The following is a 21,901-nucleotide window of genomic DNA, read 5'->3' as shown; positions in this document are numbered from 1 at the left end:
GTGCCTTTGCTAAATTTTGAGTGAGGCGATGGTGTAGTGGGATTGTCACTGGACTAGTAAACCAGAGACCCAGGTTCAAATTCCGCCACTGCAGAGGGTGAAATTTGAATTCAATAAAAATCTGGAAGTAAAAGTCGAATGATGACCATGAAACCATTGTCGATTGTTATAAAATCCCATCTGGTTCACTCATGTCCTTATGGAGAAGGAAATCTGCCGTCCTTACCCGGTCTGGCCTACATGTGACTCCAGATTCACAGCAACGTAGTTGACTCCTAACTGCTCCCTCAAGGGCAATTAGGGATGGGCAATAAATGCTGGCACAGCCTGCGACGCCCACATCCCAATTAATTGGGAAAAAAACGGTTCCCAATCCTCAGTCTATTGCTTTTTCTTGCTAATTTGTATTCTTCTTCTTTGAATCTAATACTATCTCTAATTTCTCTTGTAAGCCGTGATTTGGCCACAGTTCCCTTTCTACTCTTGCGCCAAATAGAAATCAACCACTTAGTTCACCTATCCGTTCCTTGAATGTCTGCCATTGCCTGTCCACTGACTTCCTTTCAGTAATGTTTCCCAGTCCATCAGAGCCAGCTCATGCCTCATACCATCATAGTTACCGTTATTGAGAGTCAGGACCCTAGCCTCCGAATCAACTACCTCACTGTCCTCCGAGATAAATTGATTGATTGATTTGATTTATTGTCACATGTACCGAAGTACAGTGAAAAGTATTTTTCTGCCGCCGAGGGAACGTACACCGTACGTCCGAAGTAGACAAAAAGAATGATCAACCGAGTACATTGACAAATGATACACCGACAAACAGTGATTGCTCACCGTGCAGAACAAGGGGCCAAACAAAGCAAATTCATGCCTCTAGGTTCGGAGGATCCTCAGATCTGTAAGAAAACACAGAAGAACATTATTAGTAATTATATAAGTGGAAAATAACTTTCGTAGGTCAGAATGGTGATAGGAGATAAAAGGAAAGGGTCTGAGGGCGAGAGCTCTCACAGAGTCCCCGTTACCTGGACCACTGGGAGCTTTTCTTTTTTTCTTTTTCTTTTCATTGGTATATTTATTTATTTTTTCTTCATTTTAGTTTGGAATTGTAGTTGTATAAGTTAACCAAAGGTTTAAGACATGACAGGATATCCCAGACCCGTGTCATGCTCCTCGTGTGCTATGTGGGAGCTCAGGGACATGTCTACTGTCCATGGCTCCTTCACGTGCAAGAAGTGTGTCCAGTTGCAGCTCCTGTTAGACCGCTTGACGGCTCTGGAGCTGTGGATGGACTCACTTTGGAGCATCCGCGATACTGAGGACGTCGTGGATAGCACATTTAGCGAGTTGGTCACACCGCAGGTGAAAGTTACTGAGGGAGATAGAAAATGGGTGACCAAAAGACAGAGCAAGGGTAGGAAGGCAGTGCAAGTGTCCCCTGCGGTCATCTCCCTGCAAAACAGATGTACAGCTTTGGATACTGTTGAGGGAGATGGCTCACCAGGGGAAGGCAGCAGCAGCCAGGTTCATGGCACCGTGGCTAGCTCTGCTGCGCAGCAGGGCAGGAAGAAGAATGGCAAGGTTGTAGTGATAGGGGACTCAAATCGTAAGGGGAATAGACGGGCGGTTCTGCGGACCGTTAGTTAAACTAAAAAGTAGGACCTCAAAGGTAGTATCTCAGGATTGCTACCACTGCCATGAGCTAGTCAGAGTAGGAATGTCAGGATAGATAGGATGAATGCGTGGCTCAAGAATGGTGCAAAAGGGAGGGATTCAAATTCCCGGGGCATTGGAACCGGTTCTGGGGGAGGTGGGACCAGTACAAACCTGACGGTCTGCACCTGGGCAGGACTGGAACTGATATCCTGGGGGGGGGGGGGGGGGTTGCTAGAGCTGTTGGGGAGGGTTTAAACTAATGTGGCAGGGGGACGGGAACCAATGCAGGAAGTCGGAAGGTAGTAAAACGGACAGAAACAAAAAGCAGCAAGGGGGAAAGTGTAAGGCAGAGAAGCCATAGTCAAAAATCAAAAAGGGCAACAGTACAAGGTACAGTGACTGAGGGGAGCTGTATTACTGGGAATAGGCCCAGTAATACTAAAAGGAATAAAACGGGAAGTAAAAACATAAATGGTAAGCGACGCGGCAGGTGGTTACATGAAGATATGGGTTCAACGACAAGGAAAATTAGGAGAAAAGTTAAGAGGAAATGTAACTTGGGAGAGGTTATTGATTGAGGTGTTAAGATTCAAAACAGAGATATAAAAGCCAACATAAGTGTACTTTACCTGAATGCTCGTAGTATTCGGAATAAGGCAAATGAATTGATGGCGCAAATCATCGTGAATGACTATGATTTAGTGGCCATTACTGAAACTTGGTTAAAGGATGGTCAAGACTGGGAGTTAAATATGTGAGGGTTTCAAACTATTCGGAAGGACAGAGTGGATGGCAAGGGAGGTGGTGTAGCTCTGTTATTTAAGGATGACATCCGGGCAACAGTAAGGGATGACATTGGTGCGATGAATGAAAACCGCTTATTCTCACAAGTAGGCTTCAAATGAAGTTACTGTGAAAAGCCCCTAGTCGCCACATTCCGGCGCCTGTTCGGGGAGGCTGGTACGGGAATTGAACTGTGCTGCTGGCCTGCCTACGTCTGCTTTCAAAGCCAGCGATTTAGCCCAGTGAAGGATAAGGTTGAATCCATTTGGGTGGAAATCAGGAATAGTAAGGCAAAAAAGTCACTGAGAGGAGTAGTCTATAGGCCACCAAATAGTAACATTATGGTGGGGCAGGAATAAACAAAGAAATAACTGATGCATGTAGAAATGGTACAGCAGTTATCATGGGGGATTTTAATCTACATGTCGATTATTTTAACCAGGTCGGTCAAGGCAGCCTTGAGGAGGAGTCTATAGAATGTATCCGCGATAGTTTCCTAGAACAGTATGTAATGGAACCTACGAGGGAACAAGCGGTCCTAGATCTGGTCCTGTGTAATGAGACAGGATTGATTAATGATCTCATTGTTCGGGATCCTCTCGGAAGGAGCGATCACAATATGGTGGAATTTAAAATACAGATGGAGGGTGAGAAGGTAAAATCAAACACTAGTGCTTAAACAAAGGAGATTACAATGGGATGAGAGAAGAGCTAGCTAAGGTAGAGTGGGAGCAAAGACTTTATGGTGGAACAGTGGAGAACCTTCCAAGCGATTTTTCACCGTGCTCAGCAAAGGTTTATACCCACAAAAAAGAAGGACGGTAGAAAGAGGGAAAATCGACCGTGGATATCTAAGGAAATAAGGGAGAGTATCAAATTGAAGGAAAAAAACATACAAAGTGGCAAAGATGAGTGGGAGACTAGAGGACTGGGAAATCTTTAGGGGGCAACAGAAAGCTACTAAAAAAGCTATAAAGAAGAGTAAGATAGATTATGAGAGTAAACTTGCTCAGAATATAAAAACAGATGATAAAAAGGTTTCTACAAATATGTAAAACAAAAAAGAGTGGCTAAGGTAAATATTGGTCCTTTAGAGGATGAGAAGGGAGATTCAATAATGGGAGATGAGGAAATGGCTGAGGAACTGAACAGGTTTTTTTGGTCGGTCTTCACAGTGAAAGACACAAATAACATGCCAGTGACTGATAGAAATTAGGCTATGACAGGTGAGGACCTTGAGATGATTGTTATTACTAAGGAGGTAGTGATGGGCAAGCGAATGGGGCTAAAGGTAGACAAGTCTCCTGATGGAATACATCCCAGAGTGCTAAAAGAGACAGCTAGAGAAATTGCAAATGCACACGTGATAATTTACCAAAATTCACTGGACTCTGGGGTTGTCCCGACGGATTGGAAATTAGCAAACGTGACACCACTGTTTAAAAAAGGAGGTCGGCAGAAAGCGAGTCATTATAGGCCAGTGGGCTTAGCTTCGGTAGTAGGGAAGATGCTGGAATCTATCATTTAAGGAAGAAATAGCGAGGCATCTGGATGGAAATTGTCCCATTGGGCAGACGTAGCATAGGTTCATAAAGGGTAGGTCGTGCCTAACTAATTTAGTGGAATTTTTTGAAGACATTACCAGTGAGGTAGATAACAGGGAGCCAATGGATGTGGTGCGGATGTGTGCACCAGATTAGGGTGCAGAAGAGATTTACCAGAATGTTGCCTGGTATGGAGGGCATAAGCTATGAGGAGCGATTGAATAAACTCGGTTTGTTCTCACTGGAACGAAGGAGGTTGAGGGGCGACCTGATAGAGGTATACAAAATTATGAGGGGCATAGACAGAGTGGATAGTCAGAGGCTTTTCCCCAGGGTAGAGGGGTCAATTACTAGGGGGCATAGGTTTAAGGTGAGAGGGGCAAAGTTTAGAGTAGATGTACGAGGCAAGTTTTTTACGCAGAGGGTAGTGGGTGCCTGGAACTCACTACCGGAGGAGGTAGTGGAAGCAGGGACGATAGGGACATTTAAGGGGCATCTTGACAAATATATGAATAGGATGGGAATAGAAGGATATGGACCCAGGAAGTGTAGAAGATTGTAGTTTAGTCGGGCAGTATGGTCGGCACGGGCTTGGAGGGCCGAAGGGCCTGTTCCTGTGCTGTACATTTCTTTGTTCTTTGTTCTTGGTATATCTGGATTTCCAGAAAGCCTTTGACAAGGTGCCACACAAAAGGTTGCTGCATAAGATAATGATGCATGGCATTAAGGGTAAAGTAGTAGCATGGATAGAGGATTGGTTAATAGAAAATAAAGAGTGGGGATTAATGGGTGTTTCTCTGGTTGGCAATCAGTAGCTAGTGGTGTCCCTCAGGGATCAGTGTTGGGCCCACAATTGTTCACAATTTACATAGATGATTTGGAGTTGGGGACCAAGGGCAATGTGTCTAAGTTTGCAGATGACACTAAGATGAGTGGCAAAGCAAAAAGTGCAGACGATGCTGGAAGTCTGCAGAGGGATTTGGATCGTTTAAGTGAATGGGCTAGGGTCTGGCAGATGGATACAATGTTGACAAATGTGAAATTATCTATTTTGGTAGGAATAACAGCAACATGGATTATTATTTAAATGATAAAATATTAAAACATGCCGCTGTCCAGAGAGACCTGGGTGTCCTAGTCCATGAGTCGCAAAAAGTTGGTTTACAGGTGGAACAGGTGATTAAGAAGGCGAATGGAATTTTGTCCATTGCTAGAGGGATGGAGTTTAAGACTACGGAGGTTATGCTGCAATTGTATAAGGTGTTAGTGAGGCCACACCTGGAGTATTGTGTTCAGTTTTGGTCTCCTTACCTGAGAAAGAACGCACTGGCGCTGGAGGGTGTGCAGAGGAGATTCACTAGGTTAATCCCAGAGCTGAAGGGGTTGGATTACGAGGAGAGGTTGAGTAGACTGGGACTGTACTCGTTGGAATTTAGAAGGATGAGGGGGGATCTTATAGAAACATATAAAATTATGAAGGGAATAGATAGGATAGATGCGGGAAGGTTGTTTCCACTGGCGGGTGAAAGCAGAACAAGGGTGCATAGCCTCAAAATAAGGGGAAGTAGATTTAGGACTGAGTTGAGGAGGAACTTCTCTACCCAAAGGGTGTGAATCTATGGAATTCCTTGCCCAGTGAAGCAGTTGAGGCTCCTTCATTAAATGTTTTGAAGATAAAGATAGATAGATTTTTGAAGAATAAAGGGATTAAGGCTTCCGGTGTTCGGGCCGGAAAGTGGAGCTGAGTCCACAAAAGATCAGCCATAGTCTCATTGAATGGCGGAGCAGGCTCGAGGGGCCAGATGGCCTACTCCTGCTCCTAGTTCTTGTGTTCTTCCAGGACAGGTGTGATCTGTATAAGAAGGACGGGTTGCATCTAAACTGGAGAGGCATAAGTATCCTGGCCGCGAGGTTTGCGAGTGTCACACAGGAGGGTTTAAACTAGTATAGCAGGGGGGTGGGCACCGGAGCAATAGGTCAGAAGGTGAAAGCATTGAGGGAGAACTCGGGAATAGGTCCAGTATGGCTCGGAGGCTGAGCAGACAGAGAGATGTTGCTCAGCACAACGGGTCTGGTGGCCTGAAGTGCATATGTTTTAATGCAAGAAGTATTACGGGTAAGGCAGATGAACATAGAGCTTGGATTAGTACTTGGAACTATGATGTTGTTGCCATTACAGAGACCTGGTTGAGGGAAGGGCAGGATTGGCAGCTCAACGTTCCAGGATTTAGATGTTTCAGGCGGGATAGAGGGGGATGTAAAAGGGGTGGTGGAGTTGCGCTACTGGTTAGGGAGAATATCACAGCTATACTACGGGAGGACACCTCAGAGGGCAGCAAGGCTATATGGGTAGAGATCAGGAATAAGAAGGGTGCAGTCACAATGTTGCAGTCACAATGTTACTACAGGCCTCCCAACAGCCAGCGGGAGATAGAGGAGCAGATAGGTAGACAGATTTTGGAAAAGAGTAAAAACAACTTGGTTGTTGTGATTGGAAACTTCAACTTCCCCAATATTGACTGAGACTCACTTAGTGTTAGGGGCTTAGTTGGGGCAGAGTTTGTAACGAGCATCCAGCAGGGCTTCTTAAAACAATATGTAGACAGTCCAACTAGGGAAGGGGCTGTACTGGACCTGGTATTGGGGAATGAGCCCGGCCAGGTGGTAGAAGTTTCAGTAGGGGAGCATTTCGGGAACAGTGACCACAATTCAGTAAGTTTTAAAGTGCTTTTGGACAAGGATAAGAGTGGTCCTAGAGGGAATGTGCTAAATTGGGGGAAGGCTAATTATAATAATATTAGGCGGGAACTGAAGAACCGAGATTGGGGGCGATGTTTGTGGGTAAATCAGCATCCGACATGTGGGAGGCTTTCAAATGTCAGTTGAAAGGAACTCACGACCGGCATGTTCCTGTGAGGTAGAAGGATAAATACGGCAAATTTCGGGAACCTTGGAAACGAGAGATATCGTAGGCCTCGTCAAAAAGAAAAAGGAGGCATTTGTCAGGGCTAGAAAGCTGGGAACAGACGAAGCCTGCGTGGAATATAAGGAAAGTAGGAAGGAACTTAAGCAAGGAGTCAGGAGGGCTAGAAGGGGTCACGAAAAGTCATTGGCAAATAGGGCTAAGGAAAATCCCAAGGCTTTTTACACGTACATAAAAAGCAAGAGGGTAGCCAGGGAAAGGGTTGGCCCACTGAAGGATAGGCAAGGGAATCTGTGTGGAGCCAGAGGAAATGGGCGAGGTACTAAATGAATACTTTGCATCAGTATTCACTTAAGAGAAGGAATTGGTGGATGTTGAGTCTGGAGAAGGGTGTTTAGATAGCGTGGGTCACATTGAGATCCAAAAAGACGAGGTATTGGGCGTCTTGAAAAATATTACGGTAGATAAGTCGCCAGGGCCTGATGGGATCTACACCAGAAGACTGAAGGAGGCTAGAGAGGAAATTGCTGAGGCCTTGACAGAAATCTCTGGATCCTCACTGTCTTCAGGTGATGTCCCGGAGGACTGGAGAATAGCCAATGTTGTTCCTTTGTTTAAGAAGGGTAGCAAGGATAATCCAGGGAACTACTGGCTGGTGAGCCTTACGTCACTGGTAGGGAAATTACTGGAGAGAATTCTTCGAGACAGGATCTACTCCCATTTGGAAGCAAATGGACGTATTAGTGAGAGGCAGCATAGCACGGCTAAATCGCTGGCTTTGAAAGCAGACCAAGGCAGGCCAGCAGCACGGTTCAATTCCCGTAACAGCCTCCCCGAACAGGAGCCGGAATGTGGCGACTAGGGGCTTTTCACAGTAACTTCATTGAAGCCTACTTGTGACAAGCGATTTTCATTTCATTCATTTCATTTCTCAGTAACTTGATAGAGTTTTTCGAAGAGGTCACAAAGATGATTGATGCAGGTAGGGCAGAGGATGTTGTCTATATGGACTTCAGTAAGGCCTTTGACAAGGTCCCGCATGGTAGACTAGTACAAAAGGTGACGTCACACGGGATCAGGGGTGAGCTGGCAAGGTGGATACAGAACTGGCTAGGTCATAGAAGGCAGAGAGTAGCAATGGAAGGATGCTTTTCTAATTGGAGGGCTGTGACCAGTGGTGTTCCGCAGGGATCAGTGCTGGGACCTTTGCTGTTTGTAGTATATATAAATGATTTGGAGGAAAATGTAACTGGTCTGATTAGTAAGTTTGCAGACGACACAAAGGTTAGTGGAATTACAGATAGCGATGAGGACTGTCAGAGGATACGGCAGGATTTAGATTGTTTGGAGACTTGGGCGGAGAGATGGCAGATGGAGTTTAATCCGGACAAATGTGAGGTAATGCATTTTGGAAGGTCTAATGCAGGTAGGGAATATACAGTGAATGGTAGAAACCTCAAGAGTATTGAAAGTCAGAGAGATCTAGGAGTACAGGTCCACAGGTCACTGAAAGGGGCAACACAGGTGGAGAAGGTAGTCAAGAAGGCATACGGCATGCTTGCCTTCATTGGCCGGGGCATTGAGTATTAGAATTGGCAAGTCATGTTGCAGCTGTATAGAACCTTAGTTAGGCCACACTTGGAGTATAGTGTTCAATTCTGGTCGCCACACTGCCAGAAGGATGTGGCGGCTTTAGAGAGGGTGCAGAAGAGATTTACCAGAATGTTGCCTGGTATGGAGGGCATTAGCTATGAGGAGCGGTTGAATAAACTCGGTTTGTTCTCAATGGAACGACGGAGGTTGAAGGGCGACCTGATAGAGGTCTACAAAATTATGAGGGGCACAGACAGAGTGGATAGTCAGAGGCTTTTCCCCAGGGTAGAGGGGTCAATTACTAGGGGGCATAGGTTTAAGGTGAGAGGGGCAAGGTTTAGAGTAGATGTACGAGGCAAGTTTTTTTACACAGAGGGTAGTGGATGCCTGGAACTCGCTACCGGAGGAGGTGGTGGAAGCAGGGACGATAGTGACATTTAAGGGGCATCTTGACAAATACATCAATAGGATGGGAATAGAGGGATACGGACCCAGGAAGTGTAGAAGATTGTAGTTTAGTCGGGCAGCATGGTCGGCACGGGCTTGGAGGGCCGAAGGGCCTGTTCCTGTGCTGTACATTTCTTTGTTCTTTGTTCATCCCTGGTCTCCCACATGGAGCAAGAAGAGCAGACCACAGCTTGGTACTCTCCTGCCATGTCTTACCTCTTTACGTTGAATTGATCCTTTTAATATCAAACAATATCGACTCTGTTATTGTAGAAAATACTTCTCACAGATAATGAATCACAATGATATCTTAACAATGGTACCCAATTATAGGAGGAAGTAGCGACTCAGCCAATCAGCTGTTTAGATTTCCTTCGGAGATGTAAACTTGCACTTCACTCTTAGTCATTTAACCACAACCTCTGCCCTTAGATTTGCTTTTTCTTTACTCCTTTATCCTCCCAACTGCGTTCCCTAACTGCTATCTTCGAGAGATGCTCTGGATCAGTTCTGTGTTGTGACTTCCACCAGTGTGTGTCCACCCTGTTCCCATGTTGCTTTTCTGGCCCCTTTCCCTTCATTCTTATCTCATCGCATGAATTCTGCCTCAGCCTCACTCTATAGATTGGAAACAAAATGTTAATTCACTGAGAGCAAAGCAACCAGACTATCAATTAATGATCTTTAAGAGGTGCCTGCGCAGTAATTGCTTTTGTGAAGATGTCAATTGATTTATTCCATCCTGAGGATTAACCTCGGGAGAAAGGGTACCCCCCCCCCCCCCCCCCCCCCCAACGCAAAACCCAGTTCACTCCTGCCAATGTGCTGAGTTTTTATTACGTGATCTTTTACCCGTTTACACAAGTACGGCTATTGCCTGTGTGCGCAATGCACACCCAATCAGGAAGACTGATGGCTGTTTTCATCTTTTTACAGATGCTAATCTACTCTTTGTTCCTCTAATACTGTCGGTGAATCACCTCATTTATTCACCAGTTTAATCGGAGAAGTGTGAATGACTTTACCAAGGCGCTCCGTCTCTTTTGTGGTGAATATAATTGGTATTTTATTCATGGTCGCACAGGCAACAGTTGGAAACTTTGATCCTTAACGAAGATGCACCCAGTGAGCCCTCAGAGTTCTGGCTACTTTTGAGATTGGAATTCTCTGCGTTTTACTCCAGTGTTTGCTGTCGGTCTGTTCACCAGAAGGGGGCTCAACACCAGCTTCTTCGAGGGCAATTACGGGTGGACAATAGATACTGGTCTAGCCAGGGACTCGCGCACCTGATGAATGAGAAAAGCAAGCTGTCACCAAAACCAGACATGCTGGACATTCTCAGCAGGTCTGACAGCCCCTGTGGAGAGAGAAGGAAGCTAACATTTTGAGGAGGTGTGGAGCAGTGGGCTTGTTTTTATGCTAAAGCGAGCTGTCATTGTTTCAATTGGGGGTGGGGGTTGTTGGTTATGCCTGTCTGGTTAAATTGCGTTCAGTTGATGTTCTGCTGTTGGTGCTGCCATACCAGGTTTTGACTCCTCGCTGGGTGATCCTACAGCTTCCCTCTGTGCCTCTCTCGGCATCTTCCGACAGGCTTATAGAGGCATTCGGTGCTGACTCATTATGGACAGCAACTCCAATTGCCCCGTCCCACTTTCTCACTGAATCTTCTCCAACCCCACAGCTCTGGGACTTATCCGCGCATCTCTAATTTCAGTGCATTCCCAATGAGCACTTCCCCACCAATGGTTGTGTCTGGGTTCCAAGCTCTGGAATTCCCTCCCCATGCATCTCCATCTCACATTCCTCCTTTCAGACATTCCTTAAGACCTACCATTTTGACCAAGCGTTAGGTCATCTGACATATCTCCTTTGTGGTTTGGTGTCCTAACCTTGTTTTACAAGTCTCCGGTGTAGCATCTTGGGATATTTTATGTTGAAGGCGCTTTATAAACACTTGTCATCTGGGTCAGAGTTTGTGAAGCGACAGAGGGGTTCAACTTGTGTGGCTGCTCCACTGTCAAACCCCTGAGCTCCCCCACTGGTACACTTTGAAGTCTCAGTCAGTGTCTCTGAATGAATCCATTGGCTCCTTGCAACTTCAACTACCACTGGCAACATGTACATAATGCAAGAACTAGGAGCAGGAGGAGGTCACTCGGCCCATCGAGCCTGGCCCACCATTCAGTAGGACCAAGACTGAACTCTTGCATCACTCCACTTTCCTGCTCCATCCCTTGACTCCCTTTTTGGCCTGAAGTTTGTTGACATTTCCCTTGAATACGCTCAACAGCTGGGCAATCGGAGGCCTCTGGCAGAGAATACTATAGGTGCACAATCCTCTAATTGAAGAGATTTCTTCTCCTCTCAGCCATAAATGGACAACCGTGGGCAGCACGGTAGCACAAGTGGATAGCACTGTGGCTTCACAGCGCCAGGGTCCCAGGTTCGATTCCCTGCTGGGTCACTGTCTGTGCGGAGTCTGCACGTTCTCCCCGTGTCTGCGTGGGTTTCCTCCGGGTGCTCCGGTTTCCTCCCACTGTCCAAAGATGTGCAGGTTAGGTGGATTGGCCATGCTAAATTGCCCTTAGTGTCCAAAAAGGTTAGGAGGGGTTAGTGGGTTATGGGGATAGGGTGAAAGCGAGGGCTTAAGTGGGTCGGTGCAGACTCGATGGGCTGAATGGCCTCCTTCTGCACTGTATGTTCTATGTTCTTTATCCTAAGACTGTGACATATTTGAGAATATAACCAAGCAGGCACTATCCTTCGTGAGCGATGCAGTGACGGGAAAACAGTTGTTTTCCTTGATGTTTTTAAAATTCATATACGGGATGTGGGCGTCGCAGGTTTGGCCAGTATATATTGCCCACCCCTAGTTGCCCTTCAGAAGGTGGTGAGTTACCTCGAACCGCTGCAGTCCCCGAGATGCAAACCGCAACCAAATTGTAAAGTTCTCCTTTCTGAGTTTGAACATCCGCTTTCGAAAGACGGTTACTGTGCGAAACCATTAACGTTAAAGGTCAAAGAGGAGGAGGGCAGTTCTCTCTAATGTCTTGAAATATCTATTTACTCCTCAACCATGATCTAAATCAGATTATCCGGTTACTAATGCATTGCTGTTTGTGGGAGCTTGCTGTGCATCAATTGGTGGTCACATTTCTAATGTTACACCAGAGGCTACACTTCCTAAGTGCTCCAGGGGCTGGGAAAGTGTTTCAGGATGTGCTGAGTTGGCGAAAGTCACTATGGAACCCCAAGTCCATTCATTGCACCTTCCGTAGCGCATGCTGAGCTATTACAATGTTAACGTTGCGGAACTGTAAGACAGTCCGAATATCTTTGAAAACAAAACTACTGTTGATGCTGGAACTCTGAAAGAAAAATTGCTGGAAAATCTCCGCGGATCTGACAAGTGTCTGTGGGGGGGAAGAGAGAGAGAGAAACAGAGTTAAAGTCTCTGGTTGACGACCTTTCATCAGAACTTACCTGAGCCCATCATCACGTGTGACGTAGCGGCTTCCAATTGGTAACCTTCGTCTTGAAAACAAAATAAAAGTGGAAACAGAGATTGCGAACGACAGCTGTGAAAGGGGGGGGGGGAAAAAATCAGGTGAAGACATCAGCAGAGCCATCAGTAGGAGAGTGAGCGAGAGTGTGCGAACTGTGTACATATTGAATCTTGGATATGGTCTGAGGCTGTCCGTTTAGTGCACCCTGTGAAATCCTGGTGTTGGGGAGGGTGGATCGATAGTTCCTGCCTTCTGGAGCTAAGCATTCAACCTCATTTGTATTAGTAATGCTGGAGACCAGAGCCTGCATTTTAATGACCATTGGGATGAAGGGTGAGTGAAGTGAATACATCAGTTTAAAATGGCCCTCATTCTGTCACTGCTCAGCACCTTATTGCCAGTCAGCATCCCTTATTTATTCTTCGTTAATCCAGAGTTTTTGACATTTGCTCGGGAGACTGAGGGGGTGGTTAGTGCTAGCTCATGTTTAATCAGCCAACGCACAATCGATATTCGGCTGGAAATTACAGTTTTCATTTAGGGCAGGTCTGCACAGGATCCCAACGCGGCCCTCACTCTGCCTGCCCCCCCCCCCCCCCCCCCCGATTAAGGATATAGTTGAAATCCTGCCCGAGGTCCCCACCAGCCAGCTTTCCCAAGGATTTTGTCATTCGGGATGAGCAAGCTGAGGCCGCGGAGCAGCGGAGTACCATCACTCATCCAGGGCAAGCAACCACTTTCTCACCTTCCCAGGGTTTGAGTGAAAGGCAGCTGGGGCAGTGACAGATGTCAGGACAGAGGTCAGAATAGATGGCCCTTGTGGCAGAGGGCTTGGGATCCGAAATTCAGCTTTTCAGTTTGGAAACGGCCAAGTTCGGCCTGAATGAAGACCTGGTGTCAAAATGGTTTTACAAAAGTGAAATTATGGTTGACATATTTATTTCCAGTTTTATGAGGATACAAATATACAAAGAAGGATCTGTCCCCTTCCGGCATTTATTTAGATCATGGCTGATCTGATAACCTCAAATCTGATAACCCGATCACCCCTTGATAGCCACCACTGCCTTAAAAAATATTCAAAGACTCTGCTTCCACCACTTTTCAGGAAGAGAAATCCGAAAATTGACGACCCTCGGTGAATAATGTTTGTTTCATCTCCGTTTTAAATGGGCGCCCTGTTATTTTTAAACAGTGACCCCCCCCCCACCCCTCGTTCAAGATTCTCCCACAAGGGGAAAACATCCTCTCCACATCCGCCCTGTCAATACCCCTCCGGATCTTACACGTTTCAGTTAAGTTGCCTTTTAACCTTGTAAGCTCCAGCCGATACAAGCCCAACCTGTCCAACTTTTCCTCAGAAGACAACCCGCCCATTCCTGGTATTAGTCTGGTAGATAAAAGGGAACTGGTAATTGTGGTGTACCTGGATTTCCAAAAGGCATTCGATATGGTGTCAAACAAAGATTTAATAGGTAAGAACTCATGAGGGTAGTATGGATAGAGCTTAATAAACAGGAAGCAAAAAGTGGGCATAAATGGGGCTTTCTCAAGTTGGCATTCTATGACGAGTGAAGTATCGCAAGGATCAGTGCTGGGGCCTCACTACTTGCAATTTATATTAATGCCTTAGATGAGGAGATGGAGAGTGATGTATCTAATTTTGATGATGATGATACAAAGCTAAGCAGGAATGTGAGGAGGCTGCACAGAGATAAAGACCGGATGTGACTGGGCAACAAAGTGGCAGATTGAGTATAATGTGGGGAACTTATGATTGGACAGTTGAAACGGGTCTTCAGGTGACCTGATCTTCAGGTGACCTGATCTTCAGGTGACCTGATCTTCAGGTGAGGACATTTTCTATTTTTATCCAATCTAACCTACGTGTGAATCCAGACCCATTGCAATACTTTTGAATTTTAGCTGCCCTCTGAAGTGGCTGAGCCAGACATTTGTTTGATTGTGGAGATACCAAACGTGGAGGCATGGCTGCCGGTGAGGATGATACCAATCAACTACAGAAGGACATAGACAAGTTCCCAGAATGGGCAAACAAGTGGCAGGGGAAATCTAATAGAGCGGTATTAGGTGATACATTTCGGCAAAAGGGATATAGAAACGCAATGCAAATGAGGGAGGTGGGGTGGGGGGTCATTTGCCTAGAACGTTGAAGGTTACAGGATATATTGAGAGAGCTGTTAGCAAAGCGTATGGGAGCTTGGGCTTCATAAGTAGAGGTATTGAGTAGAAAAGCAGGGACGTATTGCTGAAACTTTATAAAGCTCGGCCCTGTCCTCAACTGAAGTATTGTGTCCCATTCTCATCGCCACACTTTAGGAAGGATGTGAGGACCCTTGGGAGGGTGCAGAGGAGATTTACCAGAATGATTGATTCCAGGGTATTTTGGTGAAGCTGGGGTTGTCCTCCTTGGACCAAAGGAAGTCTGGGAGGGATTTGATGGAAGTGGTCAGGATTATGACCAGTTTAGATAAGAAAGCTGAAGGACGAGGGGACATGGGTTTAATGTTTTGGGGAGGGGAGGGGTGGGGGAGTGGGGCGACACTGTGAGCAACAACGTTGTTTACACAGTGAGTGATAATAGCCTGGAACTCTATGCCTACGAGGGTGATGGAAGCAGAGATGACTGATTTCAAAACGAATTGGATGGGCATTTGAGGGAAATAAACCTGTGGGGCTGGGGTATAGAGCGGAGGAATGGGACTGCCTGGATTTCTCTGTGAGGAGCTGACATAGACTCCAAGAGGGCAGAATGGCTGCTCTTACGCAGCACTGAGGGAGTGCTGCACGTTTGGAGGTGCTGTTTACCAGGTGGCAAATTGTGGGAGTTTGCCAAGTTCAGATTGGCTGCTACATTTCCGACATTGCACCCATTTACACTTGAAAAGTTACTTCATTGGTTGTGAAGCGCTTGGAACTTCTAATGGGCTTGAGGAGTGCTAAATGAAGGCAAAGTGTTTTCCTTAACCAATGAGATGTGAGAACTGAGAAATAAAGAGAGGAGCAGAAAGAAATAATGTGCATTAATGAAATTATGGGCAAAGAGAAATTTAAATGAGGGAAATATTTTTCCCTTCAGGTTTTTATCGAGTTGATCATCAAACATACAGTGCCGAAAGAGGCCATTTGGCCCATCGAGTCTGCACCTACCTACTTAAGCCCTCACTTCCACCCTATCCCCCTAACCCAATAACCCCTCCTAACCTTTTTTTGGACACTGAGGGCAATTTAGCATGCCCAATCCACCTAACCTGCACGTCTTTAGACTGTGGGAGGAAACCGGAGCACCCGGAGGAAACCCGCGCAGACACTGGGAGAACGTGCAGACTCCACACAGACAGTGACCGAGCAGGGATTCGAACCTGGGACCCTGGCACCGTGAAGCCACAGTGCTAATCACTATGCTACCGAGTTTTCCCCATTGTATCTGCCTCCACCAGACCGAGCACCCCAGATTTGAACCACTCACTGTATAAAAAAGAGTTTTCTAATGCTGGATTGAGAAAGAGCAAAGAGGCACAGGAGGGACAGTTAAAATAACCAATTTTAGAAAATGTTTGTGACATTACCCTTGGTGGTAATATGTGGTGTTCTTTGTCTTTTGTCCCAGAATGGTCCGTTGAGTTGATGACAAAAGAATCCACCAATCATTAGATTGAAATGAAACTAATGTATTGTATAACGATTAATTAAATGAAGTTCGCACACGCTACTGAGCTATAGTTAATAATAAAGTAATATTGAATCTGTCTAGCAGTAATCTGCAATCTAATAGTCACTAATAATATCCTTGTGTTAACTCTCTTTAATCGAATCTTCTCCTAGTGCTTCTCAGGCTATCTTCTTCACAAACTACTTTCACTGAGGTCTGATTTATATACAGAGAAATGGTGGTGCCCTCTAGTGTTTGAATTACACAGATGTAATAATTAACTCTTCACTAGCTTGCCTATACACATATCATTACAAGGTAAACTTTAAATTCCTCAAGAACGAGGACCTGTAGGAACGTGATTCCACAATTCACTTGCTTTTCTGCGCTGCTGAGGGGTTGCTAACATTGCAGGAATTTCAATCTAATCATTAAAAAGAAACCCATGCAGAAAGAACCCTACTTCCTGAAACAAAGTTTCATCAATAATTAATGAGCAAATGCAACAATTTCTCAAAATTGATGTACACTGAGCTCTTCATTAGTTTTTTAAAAAAATGTTTTTATTCTCCATTTTCACATTTTCCTTCAAAATTTACAAAATCAATCCCCTTAACAATACCAACAATACCATCCTCCCACCACCCCAAACAACGGCCCACCTGTCAATATATGCAGCCAATAAAACAAACCCTCACACGGTGGCAACAAAAAAAACAAAGGAGAAAAAGAAAAAGGAGTCCGGGACCGCCCATGGTCACCATTGACCTATAGAGTCCACTCCCCCTCCACCCCCTCCACTCAACGCCCTCCAACCTCTGAAAGAGTACCGTACATGATACCCAAGAGTTGTACACCCCCCCCCCCCCCCCCAGTCTCCAACTCCTCCTTGTAAAACTCCTCCACCCAACCTCTGATCCTTCCCCCCAACGGACCCTGTTCTGCCGGGCTCCGATGGCCGCAGCCCCTCCCCCCACCTCACTCCCGTTCACTGGCCGGCTTAAACCTGCCAGCGTGGAGGCCCTCGCCCGGGTCCCTTTCCCACTTGCCCGGCCCTAGGAAAGACCAGAAATCCCCTTTTAGCACACAAACCCCACATATCCACCTACACCCCAAAGAGCCCTCATTTTGAGTGAAAGTCCCATCACTTCCCTTGTCCAAATATATACAACACTGGCTCCTTTAGACCATACACCCGCATGCAGTGAAACAAAAAAGAAGAAAATACAGTCATGAGGTTACATCGGCACATGGCCATTTCTCAATTTCTCAGTTCTGCCACAGTCCTTCTGCCTTCGCAAACTCCTCCGCTGCTTCCGCCGTTCCAAAATAAAAGTCCCTGAGCTTGTAAGTCACCCTCCGCTTCGCTGGATATACAATGCCGCACTGCACCTTGCTAATGTACAGTGCCCTCTTCACCCGGTTGAAGGCAGTTCGCCTCCTTGCCAGCTCCACCGTAAAGTCCTGGTATACACGTATACCAGCTCCAGCCCACTGCACCACCCGCTTCTGCTTGACCCAGCTCAGGACCTTCTCCATCACACTGCACCTACGGAAGCACAGAGTCACTACCCTTGGCGGCTCACTCGCCTTTGATACAGGCCTCCACAACCGATGAGCCCAATCCAGTTCATATCGGGAGGGATCCTCCCCTCCCCCAATAGTTTTGCCAGCATCGTGCCAAAATACTCAGTCGGCCTCGGTCCTTCAACTCCTTCGGGCAGCCCCACAATCCTCAAATTCTGTCGCCTGGATCTGTTTTCCAGGTCTTCCATTTTTCTTCGCAGATCCTTGTTAATGTCCATCACCTATCGCATCTCCTTCCCCATCGAGGCAAGTTGATCACCGTGCTGCAATAACTTCTCCTCCACTTCCTTCAGCGCCTCCCCTTGCTCTCGCACCTCCGCCACTGCGCTCGCCACCGCCTTCGTCACCGGGGAAATCGCCTCCTCCACCAGCGCACTCAAAACCTCTCTCATCTCCTTCCTCATTGTCTCCATGTATTTTGTAAACTGCTTTTGGAATTCCGCAGCCATCACCTTAGTTATTTCTTCAGCCGTAAGCAATGCGGCCTCCCTTGGTGCTCCAGCCTCCATTTTTCCTGGTGAACCCGCGGTGACCTTTCCATTCCCCGACGGACCTTCAGCTGTTTTCCTTACGGACGTTCTTTTGCTCACTGTGCCTTTACTCTGCCGCCTCTGTGCCTTCTCCCTGCTTTTGCCGCCTCCGTGGACCCTGGGACCGGGCTTAAAGCCCTGAAAATGCCGTTCCCAAACGGGAGCCCTCCATTGTGCGGCCGCCTGCCGCCGCCGTCACCGGAAGTCTCCGAGCTGTTCATCAGTAAGTGTGTAGAAGACTGTGTGCCAAAGAAGCAAATCCGCGTGTTTCCCAACCGGAAACCCTGGATGAACAGGGGTATCCACTGCTTGCTGAAGTCTAGGCGTTCAAGTCAGGCGACCCTGACCTCTACAAGAAAGCCAGATATGATCTAAAGAAATCCATCAAAGATGCCAAAAGACAGTACCGGACCAAGCTCGAGTCCCAGGCTAGCCACACTGATCCCCGCTGTCTATGGCAAGGTCTGCAAGACATAACGGGCTACAAGATGAAGGCATGTAAGATTGTTGGCTCCAACGCACCCCTCCCTGATGAGCTCAACGCATTCTATGCCCGCTTTGAACAAGAGGTCAGCAAGAGCAAGCCCTCCACCCCGGAAGCCTCGGATAAACTTGTATCTGAGATCAGCATTGCAGACATCAGAGCAGCCTTTTCGACGGTCAACCCTCGGAAAGCCACTGGCTCGGATGGGGTACCTGGACGAGCACTCCGGTCTTGCGCGGATCAGCTGGCGGGGGTATTCGCAGACATCTTCAACCTCTCTTTACAACAATCTGAGGTCCCTATCTGTTTCAAGAAGACGACCATCATCCGTGTACCAAAAAAAAGCCAAGCAACGTGCCTTAATGACTCGTCCAGTGGCTCTGACATCCACCATCATAGTGCTTCGAAAGGTTACTCATGGCACGAATCAACTCCAGCCTCCCAGATTGCCTTGATCCACTACAGTTCACCTACCGCAGCAGACGCCATCTCCATGGCCCTGCACACTACCCTGGAATACCTAGATAACAAAGACACCTATGTCAGACTCTTATTTATTGACTACAGCTCAGCCTTCACCACCATCATTCCTACGAAACTCATCTCCAAACTCCGTGGCCTTGGCCTCGGCTCCTCCCTCTGCGACTGGATCCTGAGCTTTCTAACCCACAAGCCACAATCAGTAAAGATAGGCAACAACACCTCCTCCACGATCATCCTCAACACTGTTGCCCCACAAGGCTGTGTCCTCAGCCCCCTACCATAACTCCTTATACACCTATGACTGTGTGGCCAAATTCCCCTCCAACTCAATTTTCAAATTTGCTGATGACACCACCGTAGTGGGTCGGATTTGAAACAATGACGAGACCGAGTACAGGAATGAGACAGAGAATCTGGTGGACTGGTGTGACGACAATAATCTCTCCCTCAATGTCAACAAAACGAAGGAGATTGTCATCGACTTCAGGAAGCGTAGTCGAGTACATGCCCCTGTCTACATCAATGGGAACGAAGTAGAAAAGGTCGAGAGCTTCAGGTTTTTAGGTGTTCAGATCACCAACAGCCTGTGCTGGTCTCCCCCCGCCCCCCCATGCCGACACTATCGTTAAGAAAGCCCACCAACGACTCTACTTTCTCAGAAGACTAAAGAAATTTGGCATGTCAGCTACGACCCTCACCAACTTCTACAGATGCACCATAGAAAGCATTCTTTCTGGTTGTATCACAGCTTGGTATGGAGCCTGCTCTGCCCAAGACCGCAGGAAACTACAAAAGGTTGTGAATGTAGCCCAATCCATCACGCAAACCAGCCTCCTATCCATTGACTCTATCTATAATTCCCGCTGCCTCATAAAGGCAGCCAGCATAATTAAGGACACCACGCACCCCGCCCGGACATACTCTCTTCCACCTTCTTCCGTCAGGAAAAAGATACCAAAGTTTGAGGTCACGTACCAACTGACTCAAGAACAGCTTCTTCCCAACTGCCATCAGACTTTTGAATGGACCTACCTCGTATTAAGCTGATCTTTTCTCTATACCTTGCTATAACTGTCACATTATATTCTGCAGTCTCTCCTTCCCTATGTACGGTATGCATTGTTTGTACAGCAAGAAACAATACTTTTCACTGTATACTAATACATGTGACAATAATAAATCAAAATCAAACCTCGTTTTCACGTGTAGTGTCAGTTTATTAGTGAGCAAACAGTAACTATTTGCAACTCATTGTGTCTGTCTTCCTCATCCAACTACATACTAATATTGGGGAGAGCATTAAACTTTGTCAGCAAATTGTAGCCTAATTGTGGAGTTCCCACTGTGTTTTACACATCAAAACCAACAAGTGCACCCATATCGATACATTGTTTCCCCAGTTTGCTCCTGGAGCTATGGCTACATGGTTATCATGTTGCAACACTGCCATGTACGCTGCGTCTAGCAGAAAGCACCTTTCAGGCTATGAACTCGAAACGTTAACTCTGTTTCTCGCCTGCTAGATGCTGGAACACCGACATTTCCAGCTTCCTATGCTCTTGTTTCAGATTTCAGGCATCCGCAGTATTTTTCTTATTTCAAGGTGAGGTTCGATACTCCAGCTCTTAACTCTACTCTGTTCGACATCTTGCTAAATTCGCTTTGATTGAACAATGTGCACGTTTGTGTGGAGCACGACACACACATACCGTGCATAAAAGGTTGTCCCCCCTTTTCTCACTGTCCTCCCTCTCTCTCACCCCCCACCTTTCTCTCTCTTCCCCCCCCCCACCTCTCTCTCCACCCCACCTCTCTCTTCCCCGCTCACACCTTGCTCTCTTTCCCCCCGCACCTTGCTCTCTTTCCCCCCACCTCTCTCTTTCCCCCCCCACCTATCTCTTCCCCCCCCACCTATCTCTTCCCCCCCACCTACCTCTTTCCCCCCACCTATCTCTTCCCCCCCACCTCTCTCTTCCCCCCCACCTCTCTCTTCCCCCCCACCTCTCTCTTCCCCCCCACCTCTCTCTTCCCCCCCACCTCTCTCTTCCCCCCCACCTCTCTCTTCACCCCCACCTCTCTCTTCACCCCCACCTCTCTCTTCACCCCACCTCTCTCTTCACCCCACCTCTCTCTTCACCCCACCTCTCTTCCCCCCCACACCTTGCTCTCTTTCCCCCCGCACCTTGCTCTCTTTCCCCACCTCTCTCTTTCCCCCCCACCTCTCTCTTCCCCCCCACCTCTCTCTTCCCCCCCCACCTCTCTCTTCCCCCCCCACCTCTCTCTTCCCCCCCACCTCTCTCTTCCCCCCCACCTCTCTCTTCCCCCCCACCTCTCTCTTCCCCCCCACCTCACTCTTCCCCCCACCTCACTCTTCCCCCACCTCTCTCTTCCCCCACCTCTCTCTTCCCCCACCGCTCTCTTCCCCCCACCTTGCTCTCTTCCCCCCACCTTGCTCTCTTCCCCCCACCTTGCTCTCTTCCCCCCACCTTGCTCTCTTCCCCCCACCTTGCTCTCTTCCCCCCACCTTGCTCTCTTCCCCCCACCTTGCTCTCTTCCCCCACCTTGCTCTCTTCCCCCACCTTGCTCTCTTCCCCCCACCTTGCTCTCTTCCCCCCACCTTGCTCTCTTCCCCCCACCTTGCTCTCTTCCCCCCACCTTGCTCTCTTCCCCCCACCTTGCTCTCTTC

The 21,901-nt window shown here is 47.3% G+C and overlaps 2 protein-coding genes across 4 annotated transcripts in view; one reads left to right on the top strand and one right to left on the bottom strand.

The window, feature by feature from the left end:
* Positions 1–21,901, bottom strand: part of LOC140424755 (activin receptor type-2B) — a 771,495-nt gene that overhangs the window by 500,618 nt on the left and 248,976 nt on the right. The gene's annotated exons all lie outside the window — the stretch shown is intronic.
* The window catches only part of LOC140424754 (activin receptor type-2B-like), a 193,695-nt gene that overhangs the window by 136,535 nt on the left and 35,259 nt on the right, over positions 1–21,901 (top strand). The window lies entirely within an intron of this gene.

The sequence above is a fragment of the Scyliorhinus torazame genome, chromosome 6, assembly GCF_047496885.1.
Source record: "Scyliorhinus torazame isolate Kashiwa2021f chromosome 6, sScyTor2.1, whole genome shotgun sequence".
NCBI lineage: Eukaryota > Metazoa > Chordata > Chondrichthyes > Carcharhiniformes > Scyliorhinidae > Scyliorhinus > Scyliorhinus torazame.
Note: the sequence above shows the minus strand (reverse complement) of the source record. Positions and strands in the feature narration are given on the sequence as shown.